At 39.9% G+C, this 21,199-nt stretch overlaps 2 protein-coding genes across 2 annotated transcripts in view; one reads left to right on the forward strand and one right to left on the reverse strand.

Moving 5' to 3' along the window:
- The window catches only part of CTNNA3 (catenin alpha 3), a 781,530-nt gene that overhangs the window by 301,598 nt on the left and 458,733 nt on the right, over nucleotides 1-21,199 (forward strand). The window lies entirely within an intron of this gene.
- LRRTM3 (leucine rich repeat transmembrane neuronal 3) overlaps nucleotides 1-21,199 on the reverse strand; it is a 104,173-nt gene that overhangs the window by 78,839 nt on the left and 4,135 nt on the right. The gene's annotated exons all lie outside the window — the stretch shown is intronic.

Here is a 21,199-nt window from a genome sequence, read left to right on the forward strand (position 1 = left end):
TTTCACAGTTTCAGCTTAACAGGAAAGAAAGCAGTCTGTTGATTCTGGTCCAACTCCTGTGCTATTTTCATCGCCTTTCCAGAACATTCTAGTATCTGCAATAAGGAGGTTTACATTTCACCACTATTGTATATTACAGCTGTGCAGGCTTCGAAAATAACTCGTACAGGAACACAGTACCTCTCTGTTACTCATTACAGCAGCCCAACTTTTTTCAGGTACCTGCGTTGAAGCCCAGACACTTGAAGAATGTTGGTTGGAGTTAACAAATGGCAGAGAGGTACTACACATGTGCTTGTACGAGACGTCCTTCCAAATCATGTTCAGAGTGTGGATTAAGCTGGATTTGCTTAACGACCAAAATGATCATAAAATCAGGTCCAGTCACATGGTGACTTGACTTATGACTATAATGACTTAACAATGGAAGTTCTAGTCCCAATTGTGATTGTAAGTTGAGGACTACCTGTACTGCCGTTTTTGTTTACTAACCAAAATAAGAAAAATAGTCAAGATAGCGTGGTGATTAAGATATGTGAACTGAGAACTCCAGAAAGCTGTGGTGACATCTCTAAGAAGCGTCCAAAGGCAAGATTTTACACAAGTTTTTGAGGTTCAGATTTAGGAACTAGTTCAGTTAGGGTCATTTTTGGTCATGCAACTGAGTTAATTTTATTAACAAAAAATACAAAAATTTACAGCTGTATTTGAATGCACAATAGTAAAGACACCTTTAGTTACCCTGAATTATCACTCCCACCTGCTCAACTGATGCTACTCTCCCTTTTATTTTTGTAAAGGTGCATGTTAAAGGCAAAAGTATAGTATTCACTGCAGAAAGGCATCAGATGCCTTTTCTGCACCACACTGAATTTAATCATATAATCAAGGAATTAGTTTCTCTTGTCAGGGCTTTGGCCTGCTTAGCGTAATGAGGCTTTAGACTAGAGATCATCTGTCACAGAAGAATGGATGTGTTGGGGAAGGGCATAATCTTAGATCCTGTGACTACTGTTTTAAGTTGATGACCCGAATGGTTCTCTGGTGACCCTGGGAGTGTTAATCCAGTTACTTTACTTTGAGGAAGATACTGGTTTTTCTGCCGATTTGCAGAGAGAAAAATATGCTCTTACTGAAAGTCTGCAAAATTGTTTATTGTTTAGAATCTAAGAGGCTTACAAATTGGCACCATTTGTATCATACTTATCAAGCTATTTGGGAGATGAGAATTCAGAATTTCATTCTGTTTTGAATCCTTCCTATAAAGTATGTAATGGTGTGCACTCAGAAGCCTCAGTCTTGAAATGGTGTGAACCTACAAATAATGCCCAATAGAGTTGTAATTAGGATAAGTAAAGGGACTGGATTATGGCATTGAGGTTTCTTAGGACCACCAGATTTGGGCTGAAAAAATCTAGATAAGCACTAGAGGGTAGCCAAGAGCAAGGGTCATCCAGATTTTTGCAGCTCAATTAGCTCTTGGCTGCCCTTTAGTGATTGTCCACATGTTCTCACCCCAAATCTGGTGGTCTTAACAAACCTCATTGTCATCATCCACTCCCCTTAGTTGTGTGATGAGTGCAGTGGTTGTATAATGAATTAGAAAAAGGTCTTTACTTCTAGCATTTGATGAACTATAATTCTGGTTCTCCTAAGATATTTACAAGCAATTTTATACATTTCATTAAATCCTTCAATAGTGTTTGAAAAATCCTTTTCAGTGTTAGCACTCTGTGAGAAGCCAGGCCCTATACTTTAAACTAGGATTCTGTGTTTATCATCATACTGAGTGTTTCCAGCCCTCTCTCTATAACTATGAGAAAAGGATGCTTTCCTCGAACCTTTATTTAATCTCTCTTAAATATGAGAACACTTCTACCATCCAATATTTTACAAATGAAATTATGCTTAACCTCCCACCCCCACCCCAACCTACTGGCTCATTGGTAACCTTTGTTTCTTCCTGATTTTCTATCCATTGACTCTACAATAGCTTATCCTGAACTGATTAAAACAAATAAACTTAATGTAATCACTTAAAAAGATTGTAATAGACTGAAGCCGGCAGTATAATCCTTTGTTTAGAAGTAGGCCTAGGATTCCGACTCCTTGTAATATATGAAGGATACCCTACTTCCTTTTCATCCCAGGATAACTAATTCCAACAATTCGAGTCTTTGTTACTCTGTCAACACAATCATAGGATAGGTGAAATAGTACTTTCAATTCAATAACAAGGACATATTTTCATTGTGATGCTAACACATCCATGAACTTTAGAAAGCATGCTAAACGTAATGTATTTATGTTCTACTGAATTACATTTAGTGGTGCAAATGGTAAAGCGAAGATTATATATAGGTTCCCATTGTCTGCTCAGAACACATGTGTTACTTTATGGGACATACTCCCATCCTTCAAGCTGTTAAAAAATATGTGTTTAGAAATCTTCTGTTACTGGGTGAGAGAAAAGTTATAGATGTTAACCTCAGCCATGTTACAAGTTTATTAGGTGATAATGTTCAGCTCTTTATTTGGATGTATGTAATAGATACTGATTTCAATATGATTATCCATTGACTTGCAACACATGGCACATTCTTACATTCTTCAAACCACAGCTGCACAGCTCAGATATTAAAATCATACAGACTGTGAGGACTGAAGAAGAAAGAAACATCACAGAAGACTCTGTAACTGTCTCTGTCCCACAGGCTGTATAAGATTTGGTTCCTGGGATGGTTAGCAGGCAGGAGAGCATAATGTATCGTTGCAGCAACTAGGCTATTGTTGTCCTTTTCCATATTACTGCATCCTCATGAAGAATGTGGGTCTATGCTCATCAACAGCATGATAGAGCTGAAAAACACAGAACTTAATGTCCCCTTTATTAAGATGCTACTCAAATCTCGTTGCAGTGGTTTAGGTTCTTCACTGCTTTTTCCCCTAACAGAATTGTTCGTTCTAATTAACAGAAAGGAGCACAATAAAAAGCATGTTTGCGTGAATAGTATTCTCCTGGGACCAGATGCAAAGGTGCACGAGGCTCCTATAATTGAGAGAATTTGGCAGTGATGAGAAGTGTTTGCAGAAATGGACTCTCCTACAGAACTTCTTTCCTGCAACTGATTGTTCTAGCTATAAACAGGGGTTGTGCTGTTAGCTGATTTCCCCTCAGAGTGGGTGAAGTAAATTGTGTACATGACATGTTGATACTCTCATCTATTGTCATTAACACCCACACCCTCCCAGACTGAACCTTAAAACAAGGAAGGCATATGGAATCTGATATTTCCTTCTGGGTTGGCGCTTCAGTGGATAAAGTGGAACCAGTGTGTTTGTTGGCTGTAGAAATGCTCTGGCACATCTGAAGGGGCTCTAGGGGCTGCATCAGACTTTGGGCAGCTTCATCTCTCCACGGTCCATGGATTGCTCACCTCTACTTTAGCTTCAGTGATTTAAACCAGGAAAATCACAAATGTTAATGCCACTCAGTGTGTAACTTCCTTGCAAAAAGTCACACCAAGCTAAGGAACACCAATTCTGCCTTTAAAGAAAGGGAAATTAAGGAAAATAACATAACATAACATGATGATGATGACAACAACGACTGTAATTGTCATCAATTTTTGTATGCCCAAAGTTACATAGAATCAAGGTGGCATAAATATATTAAAATATTGACACTAAGAAATACTGTAAACCATGAACCCAGTAACAACCTAATATGATCCAATTTAATAAAAATAAAAAGTAACAGTTACTATATACATTGAGCAAAAAATAAAACTACTGATGATGACCAACCATTTTGTAACTTCTGGAAAGCCATACTGGGTGTCTAGTTTGCTTCTAAGGGAGACTTATTTAAATTATTTCATATGATCTTATCTTGGGTTGCTAAATTCAGGGTGTCCCATTTTTGCTTGTGGAACCTACCTGGTGCCTCAATTTTTTTGCTTTTCCACAGGGTGTTAACCAGTTTTCTTTAAATCAAAGATACCAGGATAGGCCAAGCGTACTCCTCTAACTAAAAAACTTTGTGAGCTTGACTTTCTTTAGGACTATTACAATTGTGCAAAGTTACTTTAGAATTAATAATCTAGAATATCCATAAAGATGATTGTACAGGGAAGTTTGAACCTTGGCATCTTGCCTGTCATTTCAGAAATTAAGCCTTGGCCTTGTACCTGAACTCCTGCCAGCAAGTGAGTGAATGAGAGAAGGAGAGTGTCATCCTACAGATTGTAACTCTCTGATTACACTCTTCTAGAATTGTCCTATTTACCCAAAGTGCACTGTGGTTTTCAAGGAGGGGGGAGCCACAAATGATTCAGCTGCATCTTAGAGAGAGCCTGTTGTAAGCTTGCATTTTAATTAACAAGCTCAGCAAAGACATGTGGTCTATGTGCTGCACTGTAGCAATTTGCCTGCAAACTGCTCTGTCAGTTAACAGACAGCTTCTGTTCAAATGGGCTTCCATTTTACTCTGCCCTGTTTGAATATACTTAGAAAACTACATTTGAAATGATGATGTTTCTTAATAATTGAACTAGTATGAAATTAGCCCTGGGCAAGACTGCAGCAACTTAATAAAGATATGTCAAGTCCATGACTCACGTGCCCCAATAAATTACAACCTTACATTTTTTCCCCAATTCACTTTAATGGAAACCTTAGACTATAGCTTTGGCACTATGACCAAGTATAAATGGTTTAAGAAATCTAATGCTGCCTTCACAACTAATCAGCACGCTACTGCATGAGACTTCTGACTCTGCAATAACACAGACATTAATCTCCAAGCTTGGCCATTTATTTGAAACATCATATGAATATGTTATACAAAATTTATTCTGGTGATACACACATCTTGCTGCTCCAGTAGATTTTAGTAGGGCTGCTTAATGTTCGCTTACAGTGGGTTGCTTGATTAAGACATATATTTTTGCTCCCCAGACAATGTAGGACTAGCTAAGACTTAGAAACAAAAGATTTCAACACAAAAGAAACCCATTTTCTTTAATGAAAGTAACCTTTTAGCACAAGCCTGTTCAATTCTGAATGAATATGAATAGCAGTGGTTAATAGAACAAAAGGTCTTGACTCTACATGCTATAGAACATAGGCTTCTCCTGTTAAAACATTTGGAATACTTTTATTAGAAAAGAGAATTGATGGAAGGTGGAATTTTGCAGGCCAATTAACAGAAAGCCTAGCATCTACATTCCATCTCTGGGCAAAACACAAAATGTCATGAATCTTCCAACGGCATGCATTATTGTTATATAAAATTATAGGCAGGGAAGGAATTGGATCTTAAAAAAGAGACCCAGCCCAGGATCTAAATTCCATTTCTCAAGGACATTGCCTCCATTTAATGGAAAGATGCCCTGCATGGTCGGTTCTTCCTGACATTCATGATCTGTCTTTTCATTTAATAGAATAACTATAAGGAGCTTTTTAGGGAGGAGAGCACTTACTTGGCCTTTAGAGTTTAAATGATTCCTTGTTCCCAAACCTGATTTTGGTTCCTCAACTCATTAGCCATTTCACCACACATCCTGTCTCTATCATCTATTCAACTGTTGAAGGGTTGAGGAGCAGAAGCCAACACCTTTCAGGATTTGTGTCTGCTTCCTCTCTCCAAATGCATGAGAGAAACCAAAGTTACACATTCAACAGATAAGATTAGAATGTTCTGAGATGTTCTACTTCAGAATGCAAGAATATAACTTTTGTATGGACTAAAATCTGGTCAGTTTCAGGCAGCAGGGAGAGCCAGCAGAGGGTTCTAGTCCACTAATTGGGGTCACAGAGGTGAGCTTGTTAACTTGCAGTTGGCACTTTTTAGGGAAGTGCCATGCTGCAGAGAAAAGCAGCTTAGGAAGAGATTGCTTGTTTAAGCAATCTCTCCACCCTGCGAGGGGGCAAAAAAGAGGGAAAAATGGGTCAGGCACAGGACAGTTTACAGAGAACTTTATCTGAATGAGGCAGCAGCAATCAGTGTTCTTCACAGCATCTCTCTTTCTCTCTTTGTGTCACGTGTTCACTTAGCAACCAATTTGCTTAATAACAAAGTTGCTGGAATGGATTGTGGTCACGAAATGAGGAGAGGGTGTACAGCTTACTATCTGAATTATTAACAGAAGACGGAAAGATTGTTTTTAAATGTCACCTCTGGCTTTGTCAGAATGGTATATTATCCTTTCTACCATTTTATCATGTCATTCCAACTGTAGTCTACTCCACGTGAATGCCAGCTATGATTGCCTCAAGAGTGATTAGTACGTGTCTTCTCCATGAATGCAAGTGGCATTTAATGATTCCTCCCCACCCCCCAAAACAAAGTAAACAAAACCAGAAGTATGTGCTGTTTGAAATTCAGAACACTATGGCAACAATAGTTTTGTTTCTTTTTAGTTTTTATAGGAGAAAGTTTTGTTTTCCTTGGCAAACAAGATCCCCACTTCTATGTTACATGTCTAGCACAGATGTGTCATCCTACATGGTTGGATAGAGCTGAGTTAATGAACAGAATTTTTCTCAGCATACTGTATGACAAGTGGATATTCCCATTTATTTTGCTGGAGACCCCTCCAGAACATTAAAAAAACAAGGAAAGAAGGTTAGAGAGGTAAGGAATCTGACATTTCCCAGTGGCATGGTTAAGCTACCTATCAGCTCATATTTAGCATTATAACTGGTGACTGAGAATGATACTCCGTTGTAGCCTCTCTGCCTGCTGCTTTCTTGGGAAGGGAGCTGAGTGTATTGCAAGAATTAGTTGGCTGTGACTGGGTTTTGACTCAGATAGCTTTAAACAAATGTTTAAATAATGTTGGATGGATGCTTTAGTGGGCTTTTATGCATCAAACATCTAAGCATTTTAATCAGCATCACAGGCAACATAATCCTGTAGTATATTTTGAAGAAAAAGGTCTGGAATTTTAAACAAGCTGGGTATTTTTAGAGTTTAATTGGGAACCATAATGAATATGGGAATGCAGTTGAGAATGGTAACCCCTTTTGAGTTTTCCTCTCCCCTCTCCATAATATGACATCATTCTTTTCCCATAGCAGCCAATAATGTGAAGTGCTGGGCAGTAAGTGCATGAAGATTTTGATTCTCATGTTCTTATAATTGCAAATGGTTAAAGAAAGAAGAAAGTCATTTGGGCAGGGGTATCCATGGGGGTGCCAATAAAGTGAAGATGGCATTCACAACTGTGCAATCAAGTCCTGGCCCTTTATTTTAATGTGCCTCAACATTATTGGTTGTCTGCTCGCAGCCACCACCTTGACTTCTCTGACTCCTCCCCTCCCAAAACACTTCTGTACTCAGCCAAGTCTGTGTTTATCATCCCATTTAATTTAAGCTGTTTTGGAAAGATACACATATCTCACATAATACAGTTTTCCCATGTATATGTGAGAAATGAGTTATTGCAAAAAATGAAATGCTTTAGAATGCAGGAAAATAATGAATGCTTGTAATGATTTTCTCCCACAATGCCTTCATTTAGGATCATTTTGTTTACTAGCTCAGTAATGAGTTGGAGTAATTTAGAGTTCAGAGTGCTGAATTAGGATTAACATTTAATTGAAGTCCTATTTTCTTTTACAAAGAGAATGCATTTTTGCACCCTGGTTGGACATAATTATTCCAAGTCTTTCAAAGAAACTAGGTTTCTTAAATATTGAATTTGTCACAGTTTCTACATATAAATCAGTGCATGGAAATCACTACCTTATAGAGTGGTGGAAACAAATGAGAAGGATTTGGTTTTATTAAGGTTTGTAGTCACTGACAGGCAGGATTTAATTTTAGGTTTAAAAAAATGAAATACATTGTTTGTACAAAACATGGCTCCTTGAATAGTGGCTGTAGGAAATTCTGGGTTCATTTCTGTTTCCATAATGACTGTTACCATTGCTAATCTGTACTTGTTTGAACACACAGATGCCTCCAACTCTTTGCTTCCATCTGATGCTCATCCAGATTTTTGTAGCCCGGATCTCGTAGTTCTAAGAGAGACCTACATTTGTGGCTTTGAAATGAAGACAATGAGGGACTAAATGGTATCTCCCAGAGTAACCTTTCACTGAATTTTAAACAGCTAATTTGTGCTGCCCATTGGCAGCTGAAAGCTGAAGAGATGTAATGGAGATTGCAGGCGAGGAAGGAGGGGGCCCTTTCCAGGGGGAAAAACACATGCACAGTGTAGAAAGCCTTGGGCACCTGGCCAAGAGGACCAGACAGGACCCGCCTTGGAGTTTCTGGAGTTTTTCCCTGAGAGAGCCTGCTGGTTTTGCTCAGTTTGGCAAGATTCTGTTTATATGGTAGAAACAATAAAGACTAGAGCTTCATTCCTGACTCAGTGTTGTTTCTTCGCTTTATTCCTGACAAGAGATGCTCTTTATATGGCTCCCTTATTATCGTCTCTTCTTTGGGGTTGGCATCCTTTTATTGGGGGAGGTGGAAGTAGGGATTGTTTGTGTGCATGCCAAGTCCTCCTCTACCAGTATTATAAGCCATACCCTCTGATAGTTACAAGTGATCCTCATTTAACAACCATTTGCTTAGTGATGGTTTGGATTTACAACAGTGTTGAAAAAAATGACTTACGACTGATTCTCACACTTACAACTGTCGCAGCATCCCCACAGTAATGTAATCATGATTTGGGCACTTGGCAACCAGTTTGCATTTATGACCTTTACAGCATCCTGTGGTCACGTGATTGCCATTTTGACCTTCCCAGCCAGCTTTTGGCAAACAAAATCAATGGGAAAACCGCGTGATTACCTATAGGTAATAGATGGCAGGGAATGAAAGAAAAGCTTGGAATTTATATGACCAAACTCAAGGAAGCTCTCCAACTAGAGAAAATGAACTTTCCATCCTAAGCCATTCCGTTCTTCTTAAGAGGAGAAAATATGAATCATTTATCCATTTATACCTTCCTCCTTGGGGAAAATATCCTTCCCACTCAAGAGTTATTTATTCATTTGTATTTATCTATAAGATCTGTATCCTGCCCACTTCCAGTGACTGTGACACGTCTCATTTCATGTTTGAGTAAACTTTCTTAGAATAAGGATTAATAAATAGAGTAACATTAGCTGAAAGTTCAATGTAAAAATGCATGTAATCCTTTTTTTCTACAAAAACAACTTTTTTTGTATCCTACTCTCATTGTTAATAATAGTTAGATAATGCCTTGCCAAATAACTCATCACCATTTGGTCAGATTGCAGTAATGTGATCTACCTGGGATAGCCTTTTAGAGATGGCCTAGAAGCTGCAGCTGGTCCAAAATATGATGACTAGAGGGGACAATCTCATAATAGTAGACTCACACCACTACTGAAGTCACTGCATTGGTTACCAAAGGACTTCTAGGCCTAATTCATAGCGCTGGTGATGACCTACAAGTCCAGTATGGCATAGCAGTGGGATATATCAGGCATCCCCATGCCAAGGTTGAATCTGCCCAACCGGTAAGAACATTGTGAGAAGGCCTGCCCAGAGTACCCACTGTAAGGTGAGGAGTGAGGGTGCATATTCAGAGAAAATTGTGAGGACAGCAGATCAGGGATGGATTTATAGTTATTTAAAATGCGAATACTATTTTTAAAAGTACAGTTTTAAATAGTGCCTAGTTACAAGGCTTACATACTTAGTTATACTCTCAAAAGAGATTCATAATTTACAATCAAGCATGTGATGCTATTGGATTTCTTCTCCAAAGCATTAACACATCAATGAGTGTTGATTTCATAACAGCCTAGAACAGAAACTGTTGCTAGTTGAGACTAAATCTCTTTTTCTTCACGTTGCTGGGGAAGAGTCCTATTTCAAGAATAGGAAAAGGAGTAAGGCAACAAATTTAATTGGTTCACCTTATAGAGTATTCAACTGAAGTTTTATTTTATTTGTTGGACAATTTTAATTGGCATATAATTAGAAGTGGGTAATATAGTTTTACGTAACAATAGTTGTTTTTGATTAACCATAGATGAATCAATCATTATTGTTTTGCTGGGCATTCCTGACAGGGACTTAAGAAAAAGACAAGATGTTCATTCATGGCTATACTTTTGAATTTGGACTTTTCATATTTATGAAGGAAAATAACAAACCTGTCATGAGTACTGATGGCGAGCAGGAGGGAGCCTCTATCCAGGGGGGAAAACGCATGCATAGTACTGAGGAGTTAAGCAGCCATTTAGAGAGACACAGATCAGACCCACCTTAACTGTTGGGGTTTATCTGTCTGGGTTTTTCCCACGCTTCTTCAGTTTGTTAGGATTCTGTTTTATGTAGCAGTAATAAACACTAGAGACCTACTCCTCGTCTCAGCGTGGTTCCTGACTGTTAGGACACCGATGCCAAGTTTTCTTGATTCTTCAGCTTGTTCACCAGAACCATTCATACAACCCACTACAGAACACATTCCACGTCCCCTAGTAAAAACGATGTGCTAGGTTGTAATTTGTTTGGGTAGTGCAGTACTTGCATTAGTTACTAGTTGCTTGTGGCCTTGGGATGGCAATGTATGATGCGGGCCTTCAGCTAACCATGCCTTCAATTGCTGGAGCCCTCAAGGAAGCCTATGCTGCTCGTCATGCTGCTGATTGTAAATCAAGACTATTGCGGTGCCATGGCCAATGCCGCCATGGAGCACAGTTTGTTCTTTCAAAGGGAGGCAATATGGTGCTGGTGGACACCTATGAGCATTTGCCAAACTTCCCATCTCAATCTTTAAAATCTGAACAGGAAAATGAAGGTGGCCTGCCACAAAGCAACCACCCCTGCCATCTGAATGGGTCTGGATCCCAAATAAACGACAGAAATTCTCAGAAAATAAAATGCTGGATGGCAACAACTTGCAGACTACCTGTTAAACTTTGGAGGGAGGAGGGAACTCTGGAGAGGAGGGGGCTGAAATGGAATGTGAATCTGGAGGGGAGGGTGATGTCATGAGCACTGATGGTGAGCAGGAGGGGGCCCCTATCCAGGGGGGAAAACGCATGCGTAGTAGCGAGGATTTGAGCAGTCATTCAAAGAGACACAGAACAGACCTGCCTTGACTTTTGGGGTTTATCTGTATGGGTTTTCCCACGCTTCTTCAATTTGTTAGGACTTTCTGTCTAATGTAGCAGTAATAAAACACTGGAGACCTATTCCTTGTCTCAGCGTGGTTCCTGGCTGTTAGGACAAAACCACCTTCATTTAATAAACTGGGATATTGTTGATGTAAATCAGATTTCCCTTATTGAAGAACACAGAAAACTGGATTCTGTTGCAAATCATGAAATGAGTAAGGGGAACATACTAGCTGAGACTGACTGCCATACATCCTCACAATAGTGGATCATCTGTTGTTGCTGTATTGGAATGATGTCAGAAACAACAAGAAATTTTAGATCACATTTATTAATGCATTCAAAGAGTATTTCTTACGTTACTTGCTTCATGAATCTATTAGCTTTCACTCTGTTTTGCATGGTTATTTGTAAATAATATGATAAGGCTCTTTTCTCACTTAAGAAAGAGTTAAATCCAGAAAACTGTCCCTGGACTGTAGAGGCCCTTCTGTTTGGCATGAAGAGGTTCCCAAGTTATACAATACACTACCTGGGGAGCTGTGCCAAGGCCATTAGAAGCCAGAAGTGGTGGCATGTGGTGGGATGGAGAGACTGTGAGCACATCTGGGGAAAGAGTTACACAGGTGACACAAATTCAAATGGATCCATTCTGTGAATGAGACTGGAGGAGAAAGTCAGTAGAGATGATGGAGAGGGTTGGATGGGTATGATAAGAGAATCAGTGAAAATTGTGGCCTCCAGTATTGCTGCCATTTTTGGGAGAAGAAGGGGTGATGGAGGAGAAGGGAAGAAGGATGCTGCCATCATTATTAGAGAGGCAGCTCAGACTCAGTAGTAGTGCCATTAGGGAAATGAGTGTTGGAGATAGGTGGAAGGTTCCCAACTTATAGGTGGGATGTTGTGGGGGGGAGAACCTTTCCAGGTAGGGATATTTTATTCTAGGATTAGAGGAATTGTACTCTACTTTGTTGGCTGGCAAAGCAGTATTAACTGTTGGTATCCTCCAGAGAATTTGAAAAGCTTTCCACAGCATCCTCTGTCCAGAGTTGGGTGGTGATGTATAACTGAGTGTCCTCCTCATACTGATGACACCTCACCTAAATCTCCTCTCCCAGGAGTTTCATATAGATCACTGTTTTCACTGATATAGATCTTGGCAACTTTCAGATGCATAGATGTCAACTCCCAGGAATGGACATGCTGGCTAGGGAATTTCTGGTACTGAAGGTATAATGGTCTGTGGAAATATCCTTGAAAGGCAGGAGGAGGAAGAGCAAAATTCTATTACTATAACCTTACAATAAAGGTAGTGTTAGTATGCATGGTATTGGTTTCTTGTCCGGACTGCCTCAAAGGGCTGACACCAATCTTGCAAGTCTCAAAGCACATCTCTTCCCCCTTGCCTTACTTTCTAGGGAGCCATGGAGGGTCCCTTCTGTGATGCTTACCATGCCCCCATTGCTTCTGTGGACTGAAATGTATATTATCTGACTGTTGCCCTGGCTGTGGCTCTTTCTCCTCCTGTCTCTCAAGGGTATTCCTACAGACCATTACAGAAGGTCACATATCAGAAATTGTCAAGATTGGGAAACATTATATAGATGTTAAGTAATATGGTGGGGGTACCCTGCAATAGAGCAACCACTGCCTTGAACACTGTCCTCCATGAGTACAGACTCCATGCAGGTAGGAAGAGGGCCACTGAGGCACAGTCCCTCCAGTTCCCAGCTTTATAGGCAGTCCAGCAAGATACTATAGTTGGTGTTATTTAAAAAAAACTGTCAAGAAGTCTAATAACACCAGGAGGGATGTACTCCTCCCATCAAGGTCAAGCCGCCCAGAGTTACAGGGAGTCAGGCGGCATGCAAATTTGACAAACAAACAAACAAATAAAGGTCATCCCACAAGGGAGTGTTTCTGTTCCATGGCCAGGGCTGAATCCTGATTTGCAGGAGTCCAGATAATTATTTTTTTCTAGGAACTCTGTTGCTGAGATATCACCCCCTTCATAACAGTGTTCCCTAAGGGTAGAATGTCTGAGACTGGGTGAAAATTGACCCCCCCCCCCGCCAAAGAAAAGCTGTAAGGGGGGTTTCCTTCAAGAGAGGATGGACAACCATATCTTTTCATATAGGTCCCATGATCTCCTCCCTCAAAGAAGCATTGACAGTTTCCCTGATCCAGCCACTCACATACTCCCAAGCTGGCCAAAGGGTCCACAGGAAGGACATGGATCATGTCCACAAGTAGAAAAGCTCTACAACAGAGGATCCTCTTCATTTCCTCAGGCTCAATTAGCTCAAATCCCAGATAACAACTGAAGTCCCTCTTTTGCTCATTACAATGGATTCTGTTTGACTGGTGGTGTCCAGCCCAGAGCAGATATGAGTGACTTTATTTATCAAGAAACTCACATAATCATCAGTCAAGCTTGCAGGTGTCTTATCCCAACTACTGTTTTATAAAAAGGATCTGGGTAACTACATCATAAGATGTAAAATTAAAATAAAATATAAATAAGGAAGTTTACTTTAAAAAGGCCTTTAGAATAGAGGAGGTGGGAAGGCATAACAAATGAGTTATAACTTTTATTCTGTTTGCCAGAAAACATGAACATGAAAACATAGAGAGGAGGTGTTTGTTTAATTGGGTATTGCTTCCATTTGCTGAATGTATACTGAGTAGTCCATGACTGCAGAAAATTTAAGAAACATTGGATTGAAGCATCTTACCATAGCTGAAAGGATAGTATGAGAACGCCAGATATCATACATTTTGCTGACAAGAGTCCAGCTTTTTGAGTTCTGATTTTCCTTCACTGTGCTATGCTGTGCTGTGCTTCTTCTAATCATTTTGTTGGCCAAATACATATTTAAAGAGATGTATGGTAGTAAATAAACCTTGGCCTAATGTGTATATGAGCACTATATTATTATATACTTGTAAATAACTATTTTTCAGATGCACCAATGTTTTTTGCATCTGTTTATAGGACTGCATCTCAGGTTTCCATATAAGAAATACACAAACACACACACACACACACTGGGTATATTGGGAACAAAGTGAGGGTTGTAGTTTTCAGATTCAGCAAAATATCAAGTCTCTAATAAAAGGGGTTAATAACACTTGCATGTTCACAGTTTTTAAAATGCATTTTACCTCTTTGGCATCCTCATTTAGTTTACATCTCTGATGTAGGAGGGGGTGTGGTTTTAATGTAATTGAAGCAAGGGGTGGAAGAAAATAAGGTAACCCAAATTTAAAATATCTGAAGGTGAACAAAGCAGCAAGCAGAGTTTAAAGAGCTACCATTGTCATCTGCTTTATTTGAGATTGCCACTGGATGTCACTACTTTTCTGTGAAAATTTGGTTGTTACAATATTTATCTAAATATGTGTCCCTATCATAAAGATCACTAGTGAATTATATTCAAGTTAGTATAAAATGGCTATCTCAAACACTCGTTTTGGAGAATATATGAATATATATTTGTCTTTCAACTATTTTCAATTAGTAATTAAACTAATTACTAATTGAAAATAATTCACTAAAGCTATCTGTAAATTAACTGTTCCAGAGTAGTAATGCTCACATTGATAGTTTCACTCATATGACTGCTGTGTACTAGATACGTGTCTGAAAATATTTCAGTTCACATTTTAGTATGTACTACCTAATCTCCTTCCTTCCTCCCTCCTTTCCATCAGTGTTGACTCCTGGTGATTACGTGGATAAATCCACACAGTTTTCTTGGCAAGATTTCAGAAGTGGTTTTGCCATTGCCTCCTTCTTAGGCTGAGAGAGAGTGACTGGCCCAAGGCCACCCAGCTGGCTTCATGCCTAAGGTGGGACTAGAACTCACCATCTCCCAGTTTCTAGCCTGGTGTCTTTAACCACTTCACCAAATTGGCTCTCATGCCAAACTGGCTTTCTAAACCAATATAGAAATGAAAATAATTGTTAGGCAGCATTTGCTTTTCTCTGAACACTGAACGGATGTCTTCAAGTAAGAATATCTACTCAGTAGAAAAAAAGTGTACAGTTACTGTACTATCAACATGAGTTAAGTGAGTCTTCCAATGTGGTGGTGGTGGTTAAATTCCATTGGCATAAAACAGCTTGCAGAAGCTATGGCAACCTAATTACAGCAGGGTACAGAAGGAAAGAGCAGTGTTGTCCATTCTTCCTTTCAGTTTCCCTGCCTGGGGCTGGAGACTCTTGTCATTTGCAAATCTAAAACCTGTTGTGATCTGCCAGTAACATCCCTCCCAACACTTTCCTTTTTTTGTTGTAGCGATGTTAAATTCCAATATTGGAGAGTCAAGGTTCTAAGGTACTTTTTATAGGATTGGGGAGGGGATATCCAAAGTCAGATTTCCTCCCCCTTGAGAAGACCACTTGTGAAGGTGCAGATCCAGTCTATCCTGTAAGCCAATGAACACCTTTCTAGGTAGGATAAAAGTACTGAGGGGCTGAAAGACAGCAGGGAGCTCACCAAAGTTAAAGGAATGGGATTTCTAGCTGGTTTACATCCTGAGGCATTTAAGACTGAAGGTTTGTTCATGTTTCATATGTGATAGCACTGGACTAGCTCTGGCTTCTAGCTGAGTAAGATTTGTGCCAATTGTTCCTCTTAAAAATAGAACTGTGTAGAATTACACGAAGAGGTAGATGTTGCTTTGCCATTGTTGGTATTTATGAAGTCAAGTGAGAGTTCACCATTTTCCTGATTTACAAACAGGAAGGATATTTTGGTCCCTAGAGTATACCATGATGGGACGCGGTGGCGCTGCGGGTTAAACCGCTGAGCTGTCGATCGGAAGGTCGGCGGTTCGAAACCGCGCGGCGGAGTGAGCTCCCGTTGTTAATCCCAGCTCCTGCTCACCTAGCAGTTCGAAAACATGCAAATGTGAGTAGATCAATAGGTACCGCTTCGGCGGGAAGGTAACGGCGTTCCGTGTCGTCATGCTGGCCACATGACCCGGAAGTGTCCTATGGACAACGCCGGCTCCAAGGCTTAGAAACGGAGATGAGCACCGCCCCCTAGAGTCGGACTCGACTGGACTTTACGTCAAGGGAAACCTTTACCTTTACCTTTTAGAGTATACCATGGACAATCTGAAACCATGCAACTTATGTGGCTTTGTTCTAGTTCCAGAGGTCCTCTCCAAACAATTTAGATCCCTTGTACAACTTAGCTCCTTTTTTCCTAGCAGTCTGCTGTTTGGGGGATGGAGAGAATGGGGTGTGTGAGAGAAAAGGTGCATCAGAAATAGGACAAGGGGAAAGACCCACTTTGGCTTCTCATTCCACCCAGCACTTGGTTTAGCACCATCCACCATTGACATTAAAAGCCCAAAGGTATCCCTAAAAGAATTTATTCCTTCGATGATGATGATTAGTGCTTGCCTCTGCACTGATGAATTAAACTAAATCACCAGGATGAGAGGCAACTGTGTAAATATTGGGCTGCTCCTTTTCCACGATCTAAGAATGGTGGAGCAGGATTGCCCTCCCTTTGGCATCAGTGGCAGTGTTCCCATTACTGAAGGGGGGGGGCAAAATGGGCAGAGCTTCAGTTACACCATCATAACTGCCTTCTTGACCTTTTTGACCATATCTTGTGACTCCCCTGTTTGTAAATCAAACTCTTGGTATACTCTGGGAACCTAATTTCTTTGACATTTTACTTGTCTTGAGATAGTTGGGAGGTCTGGCATAAGTTGTTCAAATATTTGTGCTTACTAATTTTGTATCAGCCCCACTAGGTAGACCAGACTAGGAAACTAACTCCACAGGAAGGTTAAAACTACTTTTATTGAGATTGGTATAATAACAGAATCCTGCAAGTCTGATTGTGCTGTACCTCCTCCTCCTCCTTATACTCCAGTGAATTAGGGAGGTGTATGCCTGAGCTGCTTCTGAATATTAACTTGTTTCTCAGGACTTAAAAAAAATCAGCCCCTTCTAGATAATGGTTCTTGCATATTTCTGTCAAGGTCATCTTCCTTACTCTCTGTGTTATGTTTTCATTGCATTAGTTATAAGCTGCTCTAGATTAAAGTAGGTAAATCAAGCGTATGGGGTCAGGGGATAAAAAATGTCAAGATGGCAGCTGCAACTATGTGATCAATGTTGTGCTCCTTGTTTATGTGTGTCAACATAGGTAATCTAAAAAAATCTGATATTTATTCTTCCTATTAAGTAATTGGCCCATGTCTCATTTCTACTTCTTTTTCCATTTTCATGCCAAATCTCTGTTTTCATATACTCTTTCCTCAAGCACATTCCCAGTTTTTTTTTCTTTTTTGCCAACATATATGATTCATCTTACTTGTTTCCATGAATTCTCCTTGCTAATACCATTTACTCCAATTTAGTCCATAAAGTCGCCCACTTGGAAGTGTCCCCCCCCCCCATTTTGGCTTCATTATTTTGCAAAAATAAGTGATCAAGGCAATGGCCAATTGTCTCCATCAAGTGTCAGAATTTTTAAAGCTATAGAATGAGCCAGATGAGGAAAACATCTCCCTAGAACCCATAACAGACCTTTTTAGTCAAAGTAGTAGTAGCCCTAGTCAATTACTCTTTCATTTTCAAAGGTGATAGCTGAAGGGCAGGTCTGCATTAATTGCAGATTGATAATACGTTCTGTGAACTTTGCCCCTATCTTGCAATTGATCCCTTGAAAACTTTAAAATAGATTTATATCTGTTTATTACTTCCTTTCTCTTCTGATCTTTATTTATTAATCAAATTTATACATCACCCATCTCACTATATAAGTGACTCTGGGCAGCTTACAAATAAAAATGATAAAACCATTATAAAAATAGAAAAAGTACAAAAAATAGAAGACAAAAGAGGGAAACTAAAAGGCAGAGAGAGCATCTCAAGCCACCAACCACCCCCAGGGCTGCCTACCACTCTTGGATCCCCAAGCTAGTTGGCAGAGCCAGGTCTTGACGCTCTTCCGGAAGGCCAGACGAGTGGGGGCCAACCTCACCTCGGGGCAAGATGTTCCACAGGGCAGGGGCAATGGCTCTCCTCCTCGACCCCGCCAGTCGGAATTCTTTAGCCGATGGGGTCTGCAACATGCCCTTCCTGCTGGACCGGGTGGGATGGGTCGATGTGATTGGGACAAGACGGTTCCTCAGGTAACCTGGGCCTATGCCATGAAGGGCATTAAAGGTCATAACCAACACCTTGAATTGGACCCGGAAGCACACCGGCATCCAGTGCAGCTCACAAAGCAGAGATGTTACATGCACAGCCCTAGAGGCACCCATAACTCCCTGTGCCACCGCATTCTGCACCAGCTGCAGATTCTGGATACTTTTCAAGGCTAGCCCCATTTCGAGTGCATTGCAGTAGTCCATTTTATTATGTCTATTCCCTAAAAACTTTTCCATTTGTTTGCTGGGATCTGATCTCAGTGAATTTAATAGCTGAAGTTTGTTATGAAAGTATCTCTCTATCTTATCCTTTCCTCCTACCATTAACTATGAAATAACATATCTTGTGAAAGTATCCCCCTACAAATATACATATATGCATTTAAACCACAGCATAAGTCAAGAAAAATGCATTTCCCATAGTCTTTTGTTGTCAAATTTGTGATTTTGTCGGCTTCCACGGGGCCAATTTATCACATGAGAAAAGCACGACTTTGTAGTAATGCTTGTATCTCAAAAAATATAGCACAGCTGTGTGTTGTGGGGATGATGGGTGATAGGATGAGCCAGGAGAACTTTAGTTCCACTTTAATAAACTTAGGGCGATGCTGGGCAAAGCAGTTCAGGGTTCCCAAATATTATCTAGCTTGACATAAGAAGATTCGAGATGCAGTTTTCCTTCCCTCTGTGTCAAGCAGTTACCTGCCAGAATCCCTTCGGGTGCCTAATGTGAAAGCTACATGAAAGAGAGCTGTGTGCACCTGGACCCAACTTTATTAAATGTTGTTTGTTTTCTATTTTTAAAATTCTGTAGGTCGAGGTTATTGGCAGGGTTGGGTAGAAGCTGCACAATCCGCCAGCAGTTTCTTTCTAAGATAGCTGTAGCAATAATGACACATTCATCTGCACATCTAAAGAGTCTGCAAGAAGTCCTTCCAATGAAAATACAGTTAACTGACTTTCTACATGCCCAGGTATTATTTTTCCACACATTCATTCTGCCTTGTTATGATGAGGAGCTATTAACATCAATATAACATCAATATTCCACTCTTCGGCATTTGTTGAAACATCAATATTCTCACCAGTTTTTTTCCTGATCCCCCCCACCTTTGACAACTTCTCAAATGGCACATTATTCTAGCCTGAGCTTTCTGCATAGGAGACTACAGGCTTATTCCAGTGAGGTGTTTCCTTCAAAAATGTACTATATTTGAAGTCACTCCCTGTATCTGCAACCTGTTTTTCAGTGTAACAGGAAACATGGATAAAATACTCCCGTGTTTTCATATCAAAATAGTCTCTGGTTAGCATGCTGAAGAATATGATTAATGCAAATCAAGAGTCAAAAGCTAGCAGAACATTTTTAGTTCATCATTCTTGATAGTATTGTTTTTTTACATTTTGGCTAGATGATGGCACACTGATCCATACAGGGCACATAGATATCTTTAATGTCCCAGGCTTTTATAGCAAGCCAAGGTGGAAACATGTTACATGAAAAAATGTTGGTCCTCTGATGGCACACTATATATGTATTTTTATGGCCATGTTATATGCATTTCAGAAAGGCTGTAAAAATATTAGAGAAGCACATACGCTGTATAAAGTGACCTGTGCATATTTGGTCAATTTGGCTGAACAATTGACTCTCAGTTTTCGACAAATGGTGCATTTCATATTATGAAGCACTTCCTTTCCAATTCTTTCTGATTTTTTAAAAAATGCAATTTTATTACCTGAAAATCATCTTAAGTTAGTAGGGCTCACCCATAGCACTGAAACATTTTGGGTAGTTTTATTAATTTTTTCCCCCAGATAATCAGGGGTGGGGGGTGGTGAGAGAATATGGATGCTTTTTTTCTAGACTGCTGCAGTGCATCTGCTTTATAGAAACACTCTCTCCCAAGTGGTCAGAAATGGGCAGTGTACAAAGCTAAATCAAGTTATGCAATATAGGTAGTAAAGTTCTTTACCAGCTATTATAAACAAGTGAACTATTTCTGTAAGGAACTCATTGATGGTAACATATAAGAACATGTCAAGAGGAGATTTCAGTGAATTATATATTCTCATTAAAATTTTAGATGGATGCCCTGAATTTTAAGTGCCCATCATGATTCCCATCACAAATACATTAAAAAATAAATAAAACACATCTCTAAACGTAATTCAGCATTGATTGATTCCTTCCCCTTACTCCTTGCCCATTGATCCATTGACTTTTCCTAAAGAGAACCCTTCTGATGTGCTTTCCCTTAGATTGGCAAGTGTCCAGTTTCCCTGCAAGCTTCTCCCTGTTGCTGTGCTGTATTTAAAAATGTAGCTCCATCAGCTTTCTAAATACCCAAAATGGCACATTGCATAATGAAACACCATTGAAGACAATGTTGCATTTCTGAAGGAAGAAAAATGACAGATTTAAGGACTTCATCGTCAATCAACTTAATGCCTTTGACACAGCTGAAAACAGAATTTCTAATGAGCAACTGAGCAAGTGTATGCCGGAAGTGGTGTTGCCTTTGCAACTGTACATTTCAGCTTCTCTAATTGCATCAGTAAGGAATTTGGACCCCTCATTTAATGAATGCCTTTTGACTACTTTCTGAAAGGCAAGCGGCTCTGAGAAGGGAGATACACTAGCATCTTTGATTTAAAACCACACAGACAGTTTTCAATTAGAAGTTATCAGTTCGGCAAACTCTATTGTGCTAGACCTGCACAGGGAACCTTACCCTGTTCCACCCCTTCTTGTATTCCTTAGGAGAGGGATGATTCCACCCCTGTTCATTTAGCCAAGCCAAGATTCCCCTTCCTCCCACCCCTGGTGGCTCTGGAGGCTGCTTTAACAACAGGCTTCTCAGGATGCTTTGCACTAGGTAGAAATCAAGCATTCTCCCCGGGT

Source organism: Candoia aspera, chromosome 6 (genome assembly GCF_035149785.1).
Source record: "Candoia aspera isolate rCanAsp1 chromosome 6, rCanAsp1.hap2, whole genome shotgun sequence".
In the NCBI taxonomy this organism is placed as follows: domain Eukaryota; kingdom Metazoa; phylum Chordata; class Lepidosauria; order Squamata; family Boidae; genus Candoia; species Candoia aspera.